Source organism: Papaver somniferum, chromosome 5, assembly GCF_003573695.1.
Source record: "Papaver somniferum cultivar HN1 chromosome 5, ASM357369v1, whole genome shotgun sequence".
Classification (NCBI taxonomy): domain Eukaryota; kingdom Viridiplantae; phylum Streptophyta; class Magnoliopsida; order Ranunculales; family Papaveraceae; genus Papaver; species Papaver somniferum.
The window spans coordinates 173,264,238-173,277,260 of record NC_039362.1 but is presented as its reverse complement, the minus strand read 5'-3'; positions in this window follow the sequence as shown (position 1 = coordinate 173,277,260).

The window sequence follows — 13,023 nt, the reverse complement described above, 5'->3', positions numbered from 1 at the left end:
TTTCTTTTATTAAAGGGTTAATTGGTGTTTGATGCTTACATTTTTTTTTCTTCCAATTTTAGTGTTTGGTGTAATATTTGTCCAACTTAGTGGTTGGTACTTAGAATTCACGTTGACTTCTGTTGACTTAGTGGTTGGTACTTGGACACCAGCTGCAACACATGCTTTTGGGAAACTCAAGAAAGCAATGAGCAACACTCCTGTTCTAGCTCTTCCAGATTTCACCAAACCATTTGTTGTTGAAAGTGATGCTAGTGATCTCTGTGTTGGAAAAGTTTTACTTCAAGAAGGGAAGCCCGTATCTTTTTTCAGGAAACCTATGGGACCAATAGCCAGAGTTCTTTCTACTTATGAAAAGGAGTTCCTAGCCATTGTCTTGGTTGTTCAGAGATGGAGACAACATTTACAAGGCATTAGATTTACTATTAAGACTGATCACCAAAGTAGCAAGTATTTTCTTCAACAAAAGCTTACTGACACCTTCCAACAGAAGTGGTTGATTAACATCTTGGGGTTTGATTATGACATACAATATAAGAAAGGAGGGGACAATGTGGTTGCATATGTTCTTTCTAGAAGACCTCCTAAGGTTGTCACTTGTAATTCCATGGTTATTTCTACACCAACATGGGTCCAAGAAGTTCTTAACATCTACTTGCATGATATCAAAGCTTCTCAGCTCACCTCTCAACTTTTTTTCAGTCCAGATAGTGTACCCAATTACACATATAAGGAAGGAATTTTATGGTACAAAACTAAACTATACATTGACACAAGAGGTAATGTCAGACAAACTCTTTTAACTTCTCTCCATGCATCTGCCATTGGAGGGCACTCAGGAATTCAAGCTACTTCTGTCAGAGCTAGAAATCACTTTTATTGGAAAGGCATGAATAAAGACATAGTCCAGCTGGTATCTTAGTGTGATATTTATCAGAGGAACAAGAGTGACCACACCAACCATGTTGGCTTGCTCCAATACCTCCATGTCCCTGAACATGCTTGGCAACATATAACTATGGATTTCATGGAGGGATTACTTGTTAGCAACATAAAAAAATGTCATCTTGGTGGTTGCATACAAACTTACCAAGTATGCTCATTTCATAGCTCGCTCACACCCATACACAGTTGCCTCTGTAGCACATGCTTTCCTCACTCAGGTGTTAAAACTTCATGGATTTCCTTCTTACATTGTCTCAGACAGAGACAAGGTTTTTACTAGCAACTTATGGCAGGATTTTTTCAAGGAATTGGGTACTGGTATGCATTTGAGTACAGCTTATCATCCCCAGACAGATGGAAAAACTGAAAGAGTCAATGCTTGTCTAGAGACTTATTTGAGGTGCCCCACTGGACATAAGCCAAGAAAATGGAGTGATTGGTTGGCCTTAGCTGAGTGGTGGTACAATACTAGTTACCAAACTAGTTTAACAATCTCTCCCTTCTAAGCACTATACGGGTATGTCCCTCCTCACCTTGTGTTTTCCCTCTTCTGTTACTACTTCAGTTGAAGAAGTGGAATCTTACCTAAAGGAGGAAGATTCATTACTAGATATCTTCAAGGAATCTCTCCATCAAGCTCAGGAGAGAATGAAGTTTCATGCAGACAAATCTAGACAGGATAAATCTTGTTGGTGTGGGTGATCTAGTGTATCTGAAGTTGCAACCATACAGGTAGGCTTCTCTGTCTCTCAGAAAGAACTTTAAACTCTATTCTAAATCCTACGTCCTTTTTCCAGTGTTGCAGAGAGTGCGAAAGGTGGCTTACAAATTACAGTTGCCTTCTCAAGCTCGCATCCACAATGTGTTCCATGTCTCCCAGTTCAAAAAGCACATTGCCTTAAGCATACTACATCTATTAGTCTACCAATTTTGGATCACGCAGGTGAAATCAGCATGCTTCCTGAGAAGACTTTGCGTATCCGAACCATTTTACGAGGCAACAGATTGATCAAACAGTTGCTGATTCAATGGACTAATTCATTTCCTGAGAATGCAACCTGGGATGATCTCTCCACTGTCAGAGCTCATTATCCTAAGTTCATACATGAGGACAAGGATGTTTTTTAGGGAAAGGCAATGTCACAATGTGATAGTTAACTTTGCTGAAGAGTCTGCCTCTAGTAGTTCTTAAGGGTACCTTCATTAATTTCCTTTGTTAATTGATTAGTTATTAGTCGATCACTCAGATTGTGACACGTGTTTCAAATCCGTTGGGTCCTAGCTAAGTTCGATTATTGGGTATTTAATGTGTAAGAGAAGAGTATTATCTTCTCACCTGAAAAGTAAATGAAATAAACCTTGTGGTTGAGTTCTTTTAGAACCATATTCGGCTCAATCCTCTTGTGGATTTGAGATTTATCCATTTATTTTTATCATTTTCATTCCTCCTGATTGTTAATTGTTGTTGCTTTACAACATGTGTGGGTAAAATACCCGACGACCACGTGTCAACATCCCCAAGGGGTGAATATATGATGAGATGATGAGGTTGGAACACCGAATCATACGTTGAGAAAAGTATTTGTCTCAGTCAAGAAAACTGCACAAGCGCCACATGAATGACGCGTGTGTGTAAAGGTCTAATATGCTCAGACGGTCAAGTATAAAACGCAAGACCGCATTTAATGAAGGATAAGAATAGGACTTGGGTAGTTGGGCATCGTGACAGAAGACTCGGATGATCTATACTACGACCCATAGGCGATGGAGCACGAGGTTCTCCACAGAAGGGCAGCACGATCCAAGGGAGAGCGAGACAACTCGGAGGGAGAACCAAGTATGCCATCATGAGGGACGGTATAGAGCGAGTCCGAGGGAGCCAGGACGAAGGATGACAGCTCACCCAACTCGGACGATCAAGCGACCCCGAGTTTATTCTATCTATAAATACCATTCCATGTACCAGGAGATGGACAACTTATGTAATCTTAGATGGTTTTTCTACAGAGAATTCCTAAGAGAGATTTATATAGAGAGAAAGTGAGAAATCTAGAAGATATCTGTAACACTTTCAAGGGTAAGACCTTATAATCAATAAGAAAACATCTTCTTCTCCGTGGACGTAGGTCTTCATGGCCGAACCACGTTATATGCTTGTGTCAATCTTTACATTTCATGTTATTTACATCTTGTTCATGATGAATCTTGTATGTTTAAGTAGTTTTTAGTCTTTAATCTTACTTGGGTGTAGTAGTCAGAAAATATGCAGCTACATTTTGGCGCTAGAAACAGGGAGGTATGAAGATCTAATCTACCTCCCTAACAACAGCTCTATATTGTTTTCATAATCTCTGTAAGAGAAGCGTTTTCACACTACAAAGTAGATTTCTGTTGAGATGAATGAGTAGAGCTCGGACTCAAATGATCTTCACGATCTAAGAAGTCTAGAAGAACCTCAAGATCAACAGATCTACGTTTTTTCAATATTTTTCTTTAAGATTTCTTGTTATTTTCAAGATTTTTAGAGTCTTCCTCAAGTAGCTCAGGAGAGTTGTAGATCGGAGTAAATATGAAGTTTTAAACACTTCGGTACTCAAACGATCTCCTCCATGAAATAGCCGGGAAGAGATGGTAGTCAGTAAGCTATATAAGGAAGAAATCACCTTATGAGAGTTGAAAGAGACGAACTTTTCATGATGTTCTTCATCAAACTCACCATAATCTCGGAATCTCCTTCTTAAAAATTTAAATTTAAGTCAAGGGGAGGAATTAATGAGTATATAATCAGTCATCAAACTCAAAATTTTGTTTGAAATCATAATTTAAAAGATGATGAGATATATTTCCTAGAATGGGAAAACGTACTCAAACGTCATAATTAGATTCTTTCCCTATAGGGGTATGGAGTGTTGAAGGAGATATTTCCTCGAAAAGAGGGGACTGGAAAAATACCTTTTCTCCATCATCAACACCTCATGCAAACAGGGATGTTTTGACATTTTCACATGTCTCCAAAATTACTGCAAAGTCTTCCTGTACTAAACTGTCCAGTTTGAACTATGACTTAGTAATTGCATGTGACCTGCAAATATAGGGTCCCACTTTTTTAAAAGAAAAGACAAATTAAGTATTATTGCATATGTTGCAGGGAAGGTAATGGTAACGCGACGATCTACTCGTGCAAGCCAAGGAGAAATTGGTGGAGCCCAAACAGAAGGACTCGACGATATGGAGCCAGGCAAGCCTCTGATCCCAGGCGAGGGACAACCCGATGAACCATATCGGGAAGGACTAACTGATAATTCTAGATCTAAAGGCGAGGGAAACCACTTCGATAAACGTGAGGATATTCGTCTTACTCAGCCAGGAGGGTTGATGGTAGGCTCAGAAACCTACAATAATAATACTGCAAGTGCACAATGTCTAACTAGGAGAACAATGACAAGTACAAGTCGTTTCCACGAGGAGTGTGAATACTTCTACTAACTAATACCAAGAATCAACAAATCAATAAGGTGATGTTTAACGATTTTTCAGGAATTCGGGACAAAATGAAATAATAAATAATTGTTAACAATAAACGGAATGAGAGCGGGTTAATAGGATTTTCGGTTTCCACCAAATAACTATGCAAACACTACTAATCTTTAAAAATATATTCCATGCTTTTATTTTCAAATACTGTTTCTCCGCTATAGTTTTCTTCGCTTCATGGGTAGTGATTCTAAAGCATTACCTATCAATCCATGCATACCACGTGAAGGGATTTAACCGAAGCACGAAATATCAATTCAAAAGCATAAATAATCAAGAAAATCACATAAACGATTAAACACCAAGCTTTGTGAAGAAAAACTATTAATCAATCAAATCATTATTAAGCATATATCAATGTAGAGTTTTCACAATTAATTGGTTTCTACCTAAACCCTAACAAACAATATAGCAAATCATGGAGAAAAGGAAATCAAAACAGCAAAACCCTCTTCTCTATAAATGGTCGTAGCCGCGCCTCCTTATTTCTCAAATAGTCACCCCCTTCTTATACACCTTCCTTTTCTTTTATTTTATTAATCAAAGTATCAAAATAAATTATTCTATGAAATATCTTGCATGCAAGTTGATGTCGTCATCAGTATCTTTCCTCAAATAGTATTGCCACCACGTTCTTCCAATGAAATAATAAACTCCTCTTATTTCCAAAATCTCCCAAATGAAGAAAGAGTTATTTTATTTCCAAAATAGTCACGTGTAAATATTCCTCAATTAATTCTTCACATGACAAATAAATTATCTTTCTCGGTGGAATATATTTGTAATAAAGTAAGAAAGATAAAATAGTTCTCATTTTCAGTTTCCATGTGCCAACCCCACTTTGATTTCAATTCCTTTGCTGCATTTCTGCCTCGCCTCTGAAACAATTCTATGCTGCTGATATATATGGAGATACCAGGCCTGCTACATTTTGTCATTTTTTGTCATTGTGGTTGCTGATATATGGAAATACCAGGCCAACCCATTTCATCATTGTGGTTGCTGATATATGGAAATACCAGGCCAACCCGGCTGCTGATACATGGAAATACCAGTCCAGCATAATAAGTGCTACTGATATATAAAAATACCAGGACAGCATAATAAGTGCTGCTGATATATGGAGATACCAGGCCAGCATAATAAGTGTTGCTGATATAGAAATACCAGGCCAGCATAGTAAATGTTGCTGATATAGAAATACCAGGCCAACATAATAAGTTGCTGATACATGGAAATACCAGGCCATCATAATAAGTGTTGCTGATATATAGAAATACTAGGCCAGCATATTTCATCATTTTGGTTGTTGATATATGGAAGTACCAGGCCAACCACATTTTGCCATTTTCGTCGCAAACACCATTAAGTCTCACATTTTGTTGTTTATTCGCTGGATGATCGAATTCACTTGTACTTTCTACAAAAGCACTAAAATAGTATTAGTAACTAAAATATTTTATCCTAGATAATATAAATATGGGTATAAAATGTAGCATTTACATGCTTATCAACACCCCCACACTTAAATTTTTCTAGTCCTCGAGCAAAACAGAGATATTATGCAATTGATTTTTTTTTTTTTTTTTGCAAAAATATGGATAATAACCCACTCCTCCACACTTAAACATTACATTATCCTCAATGTAACTGAGTCATCCAACGTAAAAATTCAGATGGGAAATGCAACAATCAAAATAAAAATAAAATAAAATAAGAGATAGAGTAGAGGGAACAAATCTGATGGGTTGACTCCCATGAAGCGAAATGTATTTGTTTCTCTGCTTTCAGTAACACGTTCTTAAACAAGATGAGGTTGGTACACCAAAGTACGCTGCAAATCATATATATACAGTCCGAAAAGTTGGGATCAACCCAACTAATTAGTTTTGATGAGAAGATGATCCTGCAACAATGATGATTAGTACCCAGGGAGCAAAAACTGAACTCAGTTTTATACGGAACATTCACATAAGCTTTTAGAAAATCATGATCTGAGAAACAAGTGCTCAACGGAACAATGATATCGTGACTAATTGGCCCATTATCATCTACAACGTTTTCATTATTAAGGGTCAAGGTCAGAGCTTTCTCAACTAATGGAACTAGTCGAAACTCGGGAAGAATTAAAGGCTCTAGCTTGGGCTTCCATTTATTAGTGTCTAGCAGCGGTGTGGAATCTAACAAAGCATTGACTTCACAAATAACACTATCATCATCAAAACCATACCCAAAATGAGCTAAGCAAACCTCTAATGGATCTTTCGAGTGGCTCTTGCAAAAGGCTTGCGAGTGCATACTTTCTTTTCGCCCACAACACTTAAGGCTAAGGTACCTAAAAAAAAATCAAATAAAATGCGTAAAAAGAACCAAAAAAAATCTAAAAGAAAAACAAAATAAAATTATGTACAAAAAGATATCAGTCAGAGAGTATTTTGCAACCACTCCCCGGCAGCGGCGCCAAAAACTTGGTAGGATCGGAAACCTACAATAATAATACTGCAAGTGTACAGGGTCTAACTAGGAGAACAATGGCAAGTACAGGTCGTTCCCACGAGGAGTGTGAAATACTTCTACTAACTAATACCAAGAATCAACAAATCAATAAGGTGATGTTTAACGATTTTTCAGGAATTCGGGAAAAAATAAAATAAAAAATAATTGTTAACAATAAACTAAATAAGAGCGGGTTATTAGGATTTTCGGTTTCCACCAAATAACTATGCAAACTCTACTAATCTTTAAAAATATATTCCATGCTTTTATTTTCAAATACTGTTTCTCCGCTATAGTTTTCTTCGCTTCATGGGTAGTTATTCTAAAGCATTACCTATCAATCCTTGCATACCACGTCTAGGGATTTAACCGAAGCACGAAATATCAATTCAAAAGCATAAATAATCAAGAAAATCACATAAACGATTAAACACCAAGCTTTGTGAAGAAAACTATTAATCAATCAAATCATTATTAAGCATATATAAATGTAGAGTTTTCACAATTAATTGGTTTCTACCTAAACCCTAACAAACAATCTAGCAAATCATGGAGAAAAGGAAATCAAAACAGTAAAACCCTCTTCTCTATAAACGGCCGCAGAGGCGCCTCCTCATTTCTCAAATAGTCACCCCCTTCTTATACACCTTCCTTTTCTTTTATTTCATTAATAAAAGTATCAAAATAAATTATTCTATGAAATATCTTGCATGCAAGTTGATGTCGTCATCAGTATCTTTCCTCAAATAGTATTGCCACCTCGTTCTTCCAATGAAATAATAAACTCCTCTTATTTCCAAAATCTCCCAAATGAAGAAAGAGTTATTTTATTTCCAAAATAGTCACGTGTAAATATTCCTCAATTAATTCTTCACATGACAAATAAATTATCTTTCTCGGTGGAATATATTTGTAATAAAGTAAGAAAGATAAAATAGTTCTCATTTTCAGTTTCCATGTGCCAACCCCACTTTGATTTCAATTCCTTTGCTGCATTTCTGCCTCGCCTCTGAAACAATTCTATGCTGCTGATATATATGGAGATACCAGGCCTGCTACATTTTGTCATTTTTTGTCATTGTGGTTGCTGATAAATGGAAATACCAGGCCAACCCATTTCATCATTGTGGTTGCTGATATATGGAAATATCAGGCCAACCCGACTACTGATACATGGAAATACCAGGCCAACATAATAAGTGTTGGTGATATATAGAAATACCAGGATAGCATAATAAGTTTTGTTGATATATAGATATACCGGACCAGCATAATAAGTGCTGCTGATATAGAAATACCAGGCCAGCATAGTAAATGCCGCTGATATAGAAATACCAGGCCAGCAATATAAGCTGCTGATACATGGAAATACCAGGCCAGCATAATAAGTGTTGTTGATATATAGAAATACCAGGCCAGCATATTTCATCATTGTGGTTGCTGATATATGGAAGTACCAGGCCAACCACATTTTGCTCTTTTCGTCGCAAACACCATTAAGTCTCACATTTTGCTGTTTATTCGTTGGATGATCGAATTCACTTGTACTTTCTACAAAAGCACTAAAATAGTATTAGTAACTAAAATATTTTATCCTAGCTAATATAAATATGGGTATAAAATGTAGCATTTACATGCTTATCAGTTGAGATGCTTGCCAAGACAAGCAGCTAATGGTGAGGTCAAGAAGGACAACCCTTCAGGTCTCGCCGATGCTAATGCTGCTATTGCAGCCATCCTGAAAACCCAAGAGGCACAGGATAAGAGAATGATGAACTTATAAAGGCGCAATAGAAAACTGGAACGGAGAAACCGCAGGCTAAAACGCAAAGTAACAAAGAAGGTACCACCCACCACCATTGAAGAAGTCCCGGAGGAGGAAAACTTTTCCGAGCATCTGCAAGACGACGAACGAATTAAAATCCCTGACACCTCAAACGAGGAAACAACGGATCAATTTCCTAAGGGAAGTAGAGGTGTGCCTGACCACGAGGGTAGCCTATCTGAAGGGTCATCAGATGTTGATCCCAAACACAAACGAAACAAGAACCGAATCGACGAAGTAAATATTGACTACGAGACCGAGAATCTCGCAGCCACAAACCCAAAGCGAGGGGAGAACTCTAGGTCAACTCGCTCTAAGATTGTGTCATGCGTTGAAAAATCGGACGATGACTCGGGGCGATCAAGTCATCGCCCCCATGAACCATCTTTCTTGCCCGAGAGAGCTCTGGGAAGAATAAAGAAGTCTGAAACCAGGCGAGATGTGGACGAACTCCAAGCCCGAGTCAACCGACTCGAGGCAATGTATAGAGAAGCTACAGGGAAGCAGGAGAACAAGAAGTTGGCAGTGGTCATGCAAGAAGCAGGACAATATCCCTTATCTGAAAATTTATTAAGATTACCATTCCCAAGGAAGTGCTACCTACCGGTGTTCACATCCCCATTAAATGGAACAGGAGATGCAATTGAGCACCTTAGGACTTATCGTATGACACTGACCCAATGGGACCACTACGACGTGGTGTTGTGTAAATTTTTCCCGGCTAGTCTAAGTGATGAAGCCCTATTATGGTATATTAATCTACCCAAAGGATCAGTCAAGTCGTTTGCTCATCTATCCGAGCTGTTTTTAGAAACATATATTCATAACAGTCGAATCCGACCAGAAGTTGATGCGTTGTTTCAAATATCTAGAGGACCGAACGAGTCGCTTCGTTCCCTAGTGACACGATGGAGAAAACTCTGTGCTGAGATCGAAAAATGTCCCTGAAGACTATGCGATCTTAGGTTTTAAGAATAGTCTTAGAAAGATAGACCCTCTTTTTGTCAACATGTATAAAGCCATGCCAAAAAGGTTGGGCAAATTAAGAGAAATCCAAGAGGACTACATAGCCTTGGAGGAACTCCAGTATGGAACTTATGATAAGGTGGCAAGAGGAACTAGTAGAGGAGCAAACGTGGTACAACCACAAAACCCTCCAGTACCATCCCAAGGGGCAGGGCGATCCAATAGTGGGTCAACCCAGTTCGGCAAACATCGTACTGGAGGATGGAAGGGAAGAGACCAGGCCCAACAGAAGAAGGGCAAGTTCATCGACCCAGTTTATACAAAATTGAATACCCCCATATCCGAGATCCTCAAGAAGATCGATGGACATCATAAAATAACTTATCCATGGAATAGAGGTCAGCAACCAGAACGAACTAAAAATAAGACTGCCTTTTGTGAATTCCACCAATTTCTCAGCCACACGACAGACTCTTGTAGGGACTTAAAGAAGGTATTGCAAGACAAGATTAATGATGGAAAACTCCAAGAATACATTGCACAACCAACAACCCCACCCACCACTGGAGCACCCGTACATCGTGTGGAGATCCCTCGCAAAGCACAGTACTTAGGATGCAATACCATTTCACACTCGGCGATAACCACCCCCGTACGAGAAGGAAATATTATCGGAAGAATTCACAAACGAAACTTCAAAGGCGATGAAGTTTTCAGTGTAACCATAGAACCCCCAATCTAAGATTGGATGAAGCTACCCATCAACTTTTCAACCTCGGAGGCACCAGAAGGAGGACAAAACCATAACGACCCACTAGTGGTCACGATGGCCATCACACTCCCAGAGCACGAGGGAGAGGAAGCGAAGACTAAAACACTAACCTGGGCAATGACCAAAATTTTGATCGATGGTGGTAGTTCTGTTGAAATCTTATTCTATGAAACATTCAAACAAATGGTCCTCAAAGAAGAGTGCCTCATACCCTCTACTTACAACATATTTGTCTTCAACGGGTCATCAACCCGTCCAAGAGGAGAAATAACATTAGAAATCCGGGTTGGAAGAATCCTTAACTTAACCACTTTCTGCGTGGTAGATGTATTACCACCCTACACAGCCATTGCCGGACGATCCTGGGTCCACGGAATCAAAGGAGTGGCCTTGACTTACCATCAAAGGCTAAGATTTCCTACGCCTGATGGAGTGGCAGAAATTATTGGAGACTCTGGAGAAGCAAAGTATTGCTACAAGATGTACGTCCAAAACGACGAGAACAACGTAAATTCTTCAAAAACACAGGCAAGGAGGGCTAGAAGTGTAGCTGCATATTTTATGACTACTACACCCAAGTAAGATTAAAGACTAAAAACTACTTAAACATACAAGATTCATCATGAACAAGATGTAAATAGCATGAAATGAAAACATTAACACAAACATATAACGTGGTTCGACCATGAAGTTCTACGTCCACGGAAAAGAAGATGTTTTCTTATTGATTATAAGGTCTTACCCTTGAAAGTGTTATAGATCTCTTCTAGATTTCTCACTTTCTCTCTATCTAAATCTCTCTCAGGAATTCTCTGTAGAAAGACCATCTAGGATTACATAAGTTGTCCATCTGCTGGTACATGGAATGGTATTTATAGACAGAATAAACTCGTAGTCTCTTGATCGTCCGAGATGGGTAAGTTGTCCTCCATCGTACTGGATCCCTCGGACTCTCTCTATACCGTCCCTCGTGATGGCAGACTTGGTTCTCCCTCCGAGTTGTCTTCCTCTCCCTTGGATCGTGCTTCCCTCTTGTGGAGAACCTCGTGCTCCATCGCCTCTGGGTCGTAGTATAGATCTTTCGAGTCTTCTGTCACGATTCCCAACTACCCAAGTCATGTTCTTATCCTTCATTAAATGCGGTCTTGCTTTTTAGACTTGACCGTCTGAGCAGATTAGACCTTTATACACACACGTCATTCATGTGGAGTTTGTGTAGTTCCCTCGACTGAGACAAATACTTCTCTCAACGAATGATTTAGTGATTCTACCTCATCGTCTCATCATGTATTCACCCCTTGGGATGTCGACGCGTGGCCGTCGGGTATTTTACCCACACATTTTGCTCCTTTTCTTTGCAACTTTCCGAGGGCATGATGGGAAGAGAACTATGTAACCGTAGCAACTTTTCCTCAACGTCCTTGGTTTACGCCACGTCTGTATTTTTAATGCGCTTTTACCCATTGAACCTGAGGCGCCGGTTGGTGGTCCTTCGGTTTCTTATAAAATCTATTGGGAGAAGAGAATGTCGCCTTTAATATCTCTTTTCAGAGTTCAGAGCATTTTCATTCTTTCTCTCCTTTGTCTCTTGCTGTTTCTCCTTAATTTCTTGTCTCCTATAAAGATATTTATAATGTCTGGGAGGAACTCCCCATCTCGCTCCTCAAGACGGTATGGTCCCTTTTCTTTACCCTTTCTTTTGTTTTCTCCGATGATTATCACCGATCTCTTTTTGTATGTAATCATTTGGTTTTTTTAGAACCAATGATTCATGTCATTGTTCCTTTCCCTTTTTTGGGTTATGTGGTTATTACAGTCATTTTGACCGGTAACTTCCTTCTTTTGCTCCGGCTGTGAAGTTTTTCCGCCATTGTTTCCGGCAGTTCTTGTCGGTGTATGTTCTTTTTATTCTAGTTTTTCATTGCCATGTTAGCCACTGTTCTCACTTCTTTTCTTTTGTTTGCTTTTTTATCAGTCCCGGAAAAGCTCCGATGAGAACTTCTAGTTCTGAGCGTTTCTCCGGCCTGTCTGATGAGGCGTTTCTGGAATCGGTGAGGGTGAGGCATCGTCTCCAACGGTTCAATATTTCTTTTTCCACTCCTGAAGGGAAATTTGGTGTTCTTTCCAAGGATCTCTTCGAGAAAAACCCTTGTGGTCATAACGAGATCATAGTCTTAGTGGGTCAACTTGACGTCGGCCTTTGTCTTCCTCTGTACTGTCCGTTAAATCCCTTCCAGTACGAGGTGCTATGTAAGCTTGAACCTCAGCGAGCCATTTATCAACCCAATGGTAACTTCTATCGGATCTACCGAGAGTATAATCGCCGAAGCCAAGGCAAAGTTACTCAGCACGAGTTAAATCGGTTTACTCCCGATCAGAAGGATCTGTATAATCCTGATACTTTTGTGGAGAACAACTGGTGTCATCAGTACGATACTTATGATGGATTTGGAGTTGGGATTTCTAGGTCTCAGAAGAGCGCGCG